Source organism: Coregonus clupeaformis, chromosome 20 (assembly GCF_020615455.1).
Source record: "Coregonus clupeaformis isolate EN_2021a chromosome 20, ASM2061545v1, whole genome shotgun sequence".
In the NCBI taxonomy this organism is placed as follows: domain Eukaryota; kingdom Metazoa; phylum Chordata; class Actinopteri; order Salmoniformes; family Salmonidae; genus Coregonus; species Coregonus clupeaformis.
Genome location: NC_059211.1, coordinates 55,618,845 through 55,627,589, shown reverse-complemented (window position 1 = coordinate 55,627,589; position 8,745 = coordinate 55,618,845).

Sequence of the window (8,745 nt, the reverse complement as noted above, 5' to 3'; positions counted from 1 at the left end):
TTTCCATATATAGTGGACTTCTTCTTCTTCTTCTTTGGGATTGGGTTGGCGGATCACATCCAATTTAAAGGTGTATACAACACCACCTACTGTATTAAAGTGTAAGGCCAGTCACGGCCTATCTACATAAAATGATCTTCATTATTCCTGTTCCTAAAAGGAAAAAATTGCACCACCAACTAACCCTACATCTATATAACACCATGTCATAAAAATCACCACCCCATTAACTGTTCTGCAGTAAAATCTCATACACCCAGATAATTCTCTGCAGCTGCCACCTACACTCATTAAAAACCCACTACCCCATTCCACTACTTTGAACCTATCTGATCCTGCACCATGCCAATGGCCTGGGAGGACGGGACACCACCCCTCAACACACCCTGTAACACTTCTGAAGTTAAATCTCGTATAGCCAAATACTTCTCTGCAGCTGTCACCACAATATATATTTTCTGTGATTTACGTCCCATTTCTGCGGTATGGTTGATAACCATTGCTATGAACGCTAAGAAGCCAACCTTACTGAAGCATAACACTCGTTGGCCTATCCCTCTGTGTTGGCACAAATCTACTACTCACTGGGATCCTCTCAGGATCCCTCACCCTTGACCCTTGACCCATCCTCCTCCACTTTCTCCACTGCCTCAGCATACGACACCCTCTGCACTGCTCTGACTCTGGCCACCTCAACCTGCCTCTCTCGTACCGGACACTTCCGATCCCCAGCAACATGAGCACCCCTAAAGTTGACACACACATCTTTATCCACCGGAACTACACAATCCTCTTTCCCATGCCCTCCTGCACACTTCCCAAATAGTGGATTTTGTGGTTCGCTTTCAAAATAAAAGTCCCCCATGGAAAGTGATTCAAACGAATATAAATAATGAAATCATTCAATATTTGGACTAGATAATGCTAAACAAGGTCGGAATGTGAATTCAACAAAAGACAATCATTTGTTAATTTGACACAAAAATAAGTACAAATCAGTTGAAATCTTACGGTGGATGTATTAGACTTTAGAATTGCATTGTGGGCATACTTACATGCACTGTACAGCCTTACCTATGGATGTTGTAACCATGAAATGGGGTGTCAGCCTTCTCGGTGACACTCACAGAACACAACTCTGTAGAGTTGACACAAATATTAGCGTCTTAACTCTTATTGTGGGACACGAACAACCAGTGTGAAATAAGCCACATTATGCATACAGCCAACTGTGCGTATTGAACATACATATTGGACTGTACAGCCTAAATTAGAGATTGTTGCACCCCTGAAATGGGGTATCAGCCTATTCAGTGATACTCACAGAACACAACTGTGAAACGAAAAATGAAACGTCAGATTCAAGCCATCTACATTTCATTAGATGACTTCATTAATTTAATGAGTAATTCAAAACAGGCATATCATAAAATTATATCACTCAGCTACATCTTTCTAAACAAGTACTGCGTTTTCTGTCAACTCATTCAACAGACGGTCTCTCATTCCTTTGTCGCAAAATGGGTTAACACTGAAAGGACTGCTTTGGAAAACAAACATACATACAATGAGGGAAAAAAATTATTTGATCCCCTGCTGATTTTGTACGTTTGCCCATTGACAAAGAAATTATCAGTCTATAATTTTAAATGGTAGGTTTATTTGAACAGTGAGAGACAGAATAACAACAAAAAAATCCAGAAAAAACGCATGCCAAAAATGTTATAAATTGATTTGCATTTTAATGAGGGAAATAAGTATTTGACCCCTCTGCAAAACATGACTTAGTACTTGGTGGCAAAACCCTTGTTGGCAATCACAGAGGTCAGACATTTCTTGTAGTTGGCCACCAGGTTTGCACACATCTCAGGAAAGATTTTGTCCCACTCCTCTTTGCAGATCTTCTCCAAGTCATTAAGGTTTCGAGGCTGACGTTTGGCAACTCAAACCTTCAGCTCCCTCCACAGATTTTCTATGGGATTAAGGTCTGGAGACTGGCTAGGCCACTCCAGGACCTTAATGTGCTTCTTCTTGAGCCACTCCTTTGTTGCCTTGGCCGTATGTTTTGGGTCATTGTCATGCTGGAATACCCATCCACAACCCATTTTATATGCCCTGGCTGAGGGAAGGAGGTTCTCACTCAAGATTTGATGGTACATGGCCCCGTCCATCGTCCCTTTGATGCGGTGAAGTTGTCCTGTCCCCTTAGCAGAAAAACACCCCCAAAGCATAATGTTTCCACCTCCATGTTTGATGGTGGGGATGGTGTTCTTGGGGTCATAGGCAGCATTCCTCCTCCTCCAAACATGGCGAGTTGAGTTGATGCCAAAGAGCTCCATTTTGGTCTCATCTGACCACAACACTTTCACCCAGGTCTCCTCTGAATCATTCAGATGTTCATTAGCAAACTTCAGACGGGCATGTATATGTGCTTTCTTGAGCAGGGGGACCTTGCGGGCGCTGCAGGATTTCAGTCCTTCACGGCGTAGTGTGTTACCAATTGTTTTCTTGGTGACTATGGTCCCAGCTGCCTTGAAATCATTGACAAGATCCTCCTGTGTAGTTCTGGACTGATTCCTCACCGTTCTCATGATCATTGCAACTCCACGAGGTGAGATCTTGCATGGAGCCCCAGGCCGAGGGAGATTGACAGTTATTTAGTGTTTCTTCCATTTGCGAATAATCGCACCAACTGTTGTCACCTTCTCACCAAGCTGCTTGGTGATGGTCTTGTAGCCCATTCCAGCCTTGTGTAGGTCTACAATCTTGTCCCTGACATCCTTGGAGAGCTCTTTGGTCTTGGCCATGTAGGAGAGTTTGGAATCTGATTGATTGTTTGCTTCTGTGGACAGGTGTCTTTTATACAGGTAACAAGCTGAGATTAGGAGCACTCCCTTTAAGAGTGTGCTCCTAATCTCAGCTCGTTACCTGTATAAAATACACCTGGGAGCCAGAAATCTTTCTGATTGAGAGGGGGTCAAATACTTATTTCCCTCATTAAAATGCAAATCAATTTATAACATTTTGGACATATAATAATAATATAATAATAATATGCCATTTAGCAGACGCTTTTATCCAAAGCGACTTACAGTCATGCGTGCATACATTTTTGTGTATGGGTGGTCCTGGGGATCGAACCCACTACCTTGGCGTTACAAGCGCCGTGCTCTACCAGCTGAGCTACAGAGGAAAACATGCGTTTTTCTGGATTTTGTTGTTGTTATTCTGTCTCTCACTGTTCAAATAAACCTACCATTAAAATTATAGACAGATTATTTATTTGTCAGTGGGCAAACGTACAAAATCAGCAGGGGATCAAATACTTTTCCCCCCCTCACTGTAGATACCACAACTGCTGCCGTTTTTTTTAAATTTAGGGCATCGACGCCAGAATTCATAATCAAGGACAATATCCATCACAACTCTATTCAATGCCAAGTATTGCACAGTCAGGTAGTTTTGTAATCTGTACAGAATGCCCTTGATTTCCATTTGGTATTGCTGTAAGGAGTCCATTATTCCACAACTTAATGTTATATTTGTCTCATTATTCTACAACTTAATGTTATGGTTGTCTCATTATTCTACAGCTTAATGTTATGATTGTCTCATTATTCTACAGCTTAATGTTATGGTTGTCTCATTATTCTACAGCTTAATGTTATGGTTGTCTCATTATTCTACAACTTAATGTAATAGTTGTCTCATTATTTTACATCTTAATGTTATGGTTGTCTCATTATTTTACATCTTAATGTTATGGTTGTCTCATTATTCTACAGCTTAATGTTATGGTTGTCTCATTATTCTACAGCTTAATGTTATGGTTGTCTCATTATTCTACATCTTAATGTTATGGTTGTCTCATTATTTTACATCTTAATGTTATGGTTGTCTCATTATTCTACAGCTTAATGTTATGATTGTCTCATTATTCTAAAACTTAATGTTATGGTTGTCTCATTATTCTACAACTTAATGTTATGGTTGTCTCATTATTCTACAGCTTAATGTTATGGTTGTCTCATTATTCTACAACTTAATGTTATGGTTGTCTCATTATTCTACAACTTAATGTTATGATTGTCTCATTATTCTAAAACTTAATGTTATGATTGTCTCATTATTCTAAAACTTAATGTTATGGTTGTCTCATTATTCTACAACTTAATGTTATGGTTGTCTCATTATTCTACAGCTTAATGTTATGGTTGTCTCATTATTCTACAGCTTAATGTTATGGTTGTCTCATTATTCTACATCTTAATGTTATGGTTGTCTCATTATTTAACATCTTAATGTTATGGTTGTCTCATTATTCTACAGCTTAATGTTATGATTGTCTCATTATTCTAAAACTTAATGTTATGGTTGTCTCATTATTCTACAACTTAATGTTATGGTTGTCTCATTATTCTACAGCTTAATGTTATGGTTGTCTCATTATTCTACAACTTAATGTTATGGTTGTCTCATTATTCTACAACTTAATGTTATGATTGTCTCATTATTCTAAAACTTAATGTTATGATTGTCTCATTATTCTAAAACTTAATGTTATGGTTGTCTCATTATTCTACAACTTAATGTTATGGTTGTCTCATTATTCTACAGCTTAATGTTATGGTTGTCTCATTATTCGCTCTATGCTCCATGTCTATGGCAACCTGATGTGAATACCTGAAATGCACAGGTATTCTCACTCCGCCTAATTCAGAACGCCACCAAGTGAATTCTCCTATGGGGACACTAGGCAGAACGTCTGTTTTCCCAGTAAAGGTTCTTCAATTCTTGGCGAACAAAAGAAACAGGAGGCATTAGTACAGACTTGTTTTGAAAAGCAACATTTGACCAGATTGTTGTAGACATCTACATGGTAGTAGGTGCCAGGCGCACCGGTTTCAAGAACTGCAACGCTGCTGGATTTTTCACACTCAACAGTTTTCTGTGTGTATCAAGAATGGTCCACCACCCAAAGGACATCCAGCCAATTTGACACAACTGTGGGAAAGCATTGGAGTCAACATGGGCCAGCATCCCTGTGGATCTTGACCAGATTGTTGTAGACTTCTACAGTATAATCCCACCACTAAACCACGTTCCCTCTCTAATTGGGTCATAATCCTCTCTAGTTAGCAGAGATGGTAGACACTTAGCTGGAATGGGAACTTCAACAGGTGAATGCTTGCCAACACACCTGGCAGTGCACAAATGAGTGATCTGTGTCTGGTGGAAATCCAATGTCTTCATGCTTTGTGTTCTACGATATTTACATTTAAGTCATTTAGCAGACGCTCTTATCCAGAGCGACTTACAGTTAGTGAGTGCATACATTTTTTTTTTTTTCATACTGGCCCCCTGTGGGAATCGAACCCACAACCCTGGCATTGCAAACGCCATGCTCTACCAACTGAGCTACATCCCTGCCGGCCATTCCCTCCCCTACCCTGGACCAATTGTGCGCCGCCCCATGGGTCTCCCGGTCGCGGCCGGCTACGACAGAGCCTGGATTTGAACCAGGATCTCTAGTGGCACAGCTAGCACTGCGATGCAGTGCCTTAGACCACTGCGCCACTCGGGAGACACGCTACCCCTACAAATGTAGCTTCAGAAAATAATTGATCTACTTTTTCAAACGTATAGGCTGTAGATTTAGGTTTCCTGAGTACAGTTAATATACCAAACGTTGATCCTGACGTGTACATTATCAAAAATGTACCATGTATCTGAAAATGTGATTACACTAGACAATTCTATGTGTGTGCTTGCTCTGGATGCAGGATCGAGGAACATGTTAGGCAGGTTGCTTTCTGTTGTCATGTCCATCTTTACTAGGAATGTCTAGGTTGCATGGATTACATAGCTGTGCTGCAGGAATTATTGCACATGCTACACGTCCCACTCTGTTGGGTTATTTCCTGTGCAAGGTAGCCTTTGATCCCATCATCTGAATGTCTCGTAGTTCAAAGGTGAGCTCTTTCCTATTCTTGCCGTAAACATCTGCCTTGTTTTCACTCTGATTATCCATAGCTTTAATAGGCTGAATGTGGCTCATTTCACACTGGTTTTCAAAGACCTGCAGTAAGAGCTAAGATGCTAATGTTTGTGTAAACTCCACGGAGTTGTGTTCTGTCAGTGTCACTGCGTAGGCTGACACCCCATTTCATCCATAGGTTAGGCTGCACAGTGCATATAAGTATGCCCGCAATGCAATTCTAAAGTCTAATACATCAACAGTGCGATTTCAACAGATTTTTCTGGTGTCAAATTAACAAATTATTGTCTTTTGTTGAATTTATGTAACAACATTCCGACCTTGTTTAGCATTCTCTAGTCCAAATATGGCATGATTCTAATATTTGCATCCGTTTGAATCACTTTCAGTGGGGGACTTTTATTTTGAAGGCGAACCGCAAATTGCACTATTGTGGCTAATCGTTATTGTGGCTAGCGTCACACAGGTCGTTCTACCTTCCCCTTGCAATCTCAGTTTTCATTGGAGAGAGGGGCCTAGGGAGGGGGGCAAAGAGGGGTGCTTGTGTGCATATACCATATAGAATGATAGAGGCCTCTAGCGGCCAAAAGGCTAAATTAGCATTTGCAGCGCCATTGAGGGCTTCCACCATTTTAATGTAGTCAACTTGGTGGGACTTCCAACTTCATTGGTTGATCCCTCCTGGTGGCCCATATAACAGTGTTGCTTTCGTCCCTCTCTTAACACATCAACATCTCCCTCCCACAAAGTATCGTTACCCGTCGCTCCTCAAAAGCCGCGGCCCTTGCAGAGCAAAGGGAAACAACTACTGCAAGGTCTCAGAGCGAGTGACGTCACCGATTGAAACGCTACTAGCGCGCATCGCTAACTAGCTAGCCGTTTCACACCGGTTAAACCCAGTTGGAGTCATGTCCAACCGGGTCATCAGGAGGGATCGGCCAATCGTGAAGAAGAAAATGTCCTACTTCAAAATGGAGATAGCCTCAATGGCGCTGCCCCACACTGCCCCAGACGCTGTAATGGCACAGAGACAAAGATGGGTCCTCTATCTCTCTCTATGGTCTGTACCTCAGTGGTGTGTTGGCCACAGTGATGACTGGGAAGCACACATCTTCACATTTCGGGGAACCCGAATGGAAGCTTTCGAGCGTGCAGAGTAGATGAACGTTAATTTACAAAGTCTACTTTGTAAAAGGAGACATAAAACTAGTTACATTGAACAGCGTACTGGGTTCTCATATAACAAACAACTAGTTATATTGCACATCTTAATGGGTTCTCATATAACAAACAACTAAGTTATATTGCACATCTTAATGGGTTCTCATATAACAAACAACTAGTTATATTGAACATCTTAATGGGTTCTCACTACATTAAAGGTGTGTGGTCAAGATATTACTTGGCCTAAACAGACCTGTTTTACCTGTTTACATTTACATTTTAGTCATTTAGCAGACGCTCTTATCCAGAGCGACTTACAGTTAGTGAGTGCATACATTATATATATATATTTTTTCATACTGGCCCCCCCCCCGTGGGAATCGAACCCACAACCCTGGCGTTGCAAACGCCATGCTCTACCAACATCCCCTGCCGGCCATTCCCTCCCCTACCCTGGACGACGCTGGGCCAATTGTGCGCCGCCCCATGGGTCTCCCGGTCGCGGCCGGCTACGACAGAGCCTGGATTCGAACCAGGATCTCTAGTGGCACAGCTAGCACTGCGATGCAGTGCCTTAGACCACTGCGCCACTCGGGAGACACGCTACCCCTACAAATGTAGCTTCAGAAAATAATTGATCTACTTTTTCAAACGTATAGGCTGTAGATTTAGGTTTCCTGAGTACAGTTAATATACCAAACGTTGATCCTGACGTGTACATTATCAAAAATGTACCATGTATCTGAAAATGTGATTACACTAGACAATTCTATGTGTGTGCTTGCTCTGGATGCAGGATCGAGGAACATGTTAGGCAGGTTGCTTTCTGTTGTCATGTCCATCTTTACTAGGAATGTCTAGGTTGCATGGATTACATAGCTGTGCTGCAGGAATTGTTGCACATGCTACACGTCCCACTCTGTTGGGTTATTTCCTGTGCAAGGTAGCCTTTGATCCCATCATCTGAATGTCTCGTAGTTCAAAGGTGAGCTCTTTCCTATTCTTGCCGTAAACATCTGCCTTGTTTTCACTCTGATTATCCATAGCTTTAATAGGCTGAATGTGGCTCATTTCACACTGGTTTTCAAAGACCTGCAGTAAGAGCTAAGATGCTAATGTTTGTGTAAACTCCAAGGAGTTGTGTTCTGTCAGTGTCACTGCGTAGGCTGACACCCCATTTCATCCATAGGTTAGGCTGTACAGTGCATATAAGTATGCCCGCAATGCAATTCTAAAGTCTAATACATCCACAGTGCGATTTCAACAGATTTTTCTGGTGTCAAATTAACAAATTATTGTCTTTTGTTGAATTTATGTAACAACATTCCGACCTTGTTTAGCATTCTCTAGTCCAAATATGGCATGATTCTAATATTTGCATCCGTTTGAATCACTTTCAGTGGGGGACTTTTATTTTGAAGGCGAACCGCAAATTGCACTATTGTGGCTAATCGTTATTGTGGCTAGCGTCACACAGGTCGTTCTACCCTTCCCCTTGCAATCTCAGTTTTCATTGGAGAGAGGGGCCTAGGGAGGGGGGCAAAGAGGGGTGCTTGTGTGCATATACCATATAGAATGATAGA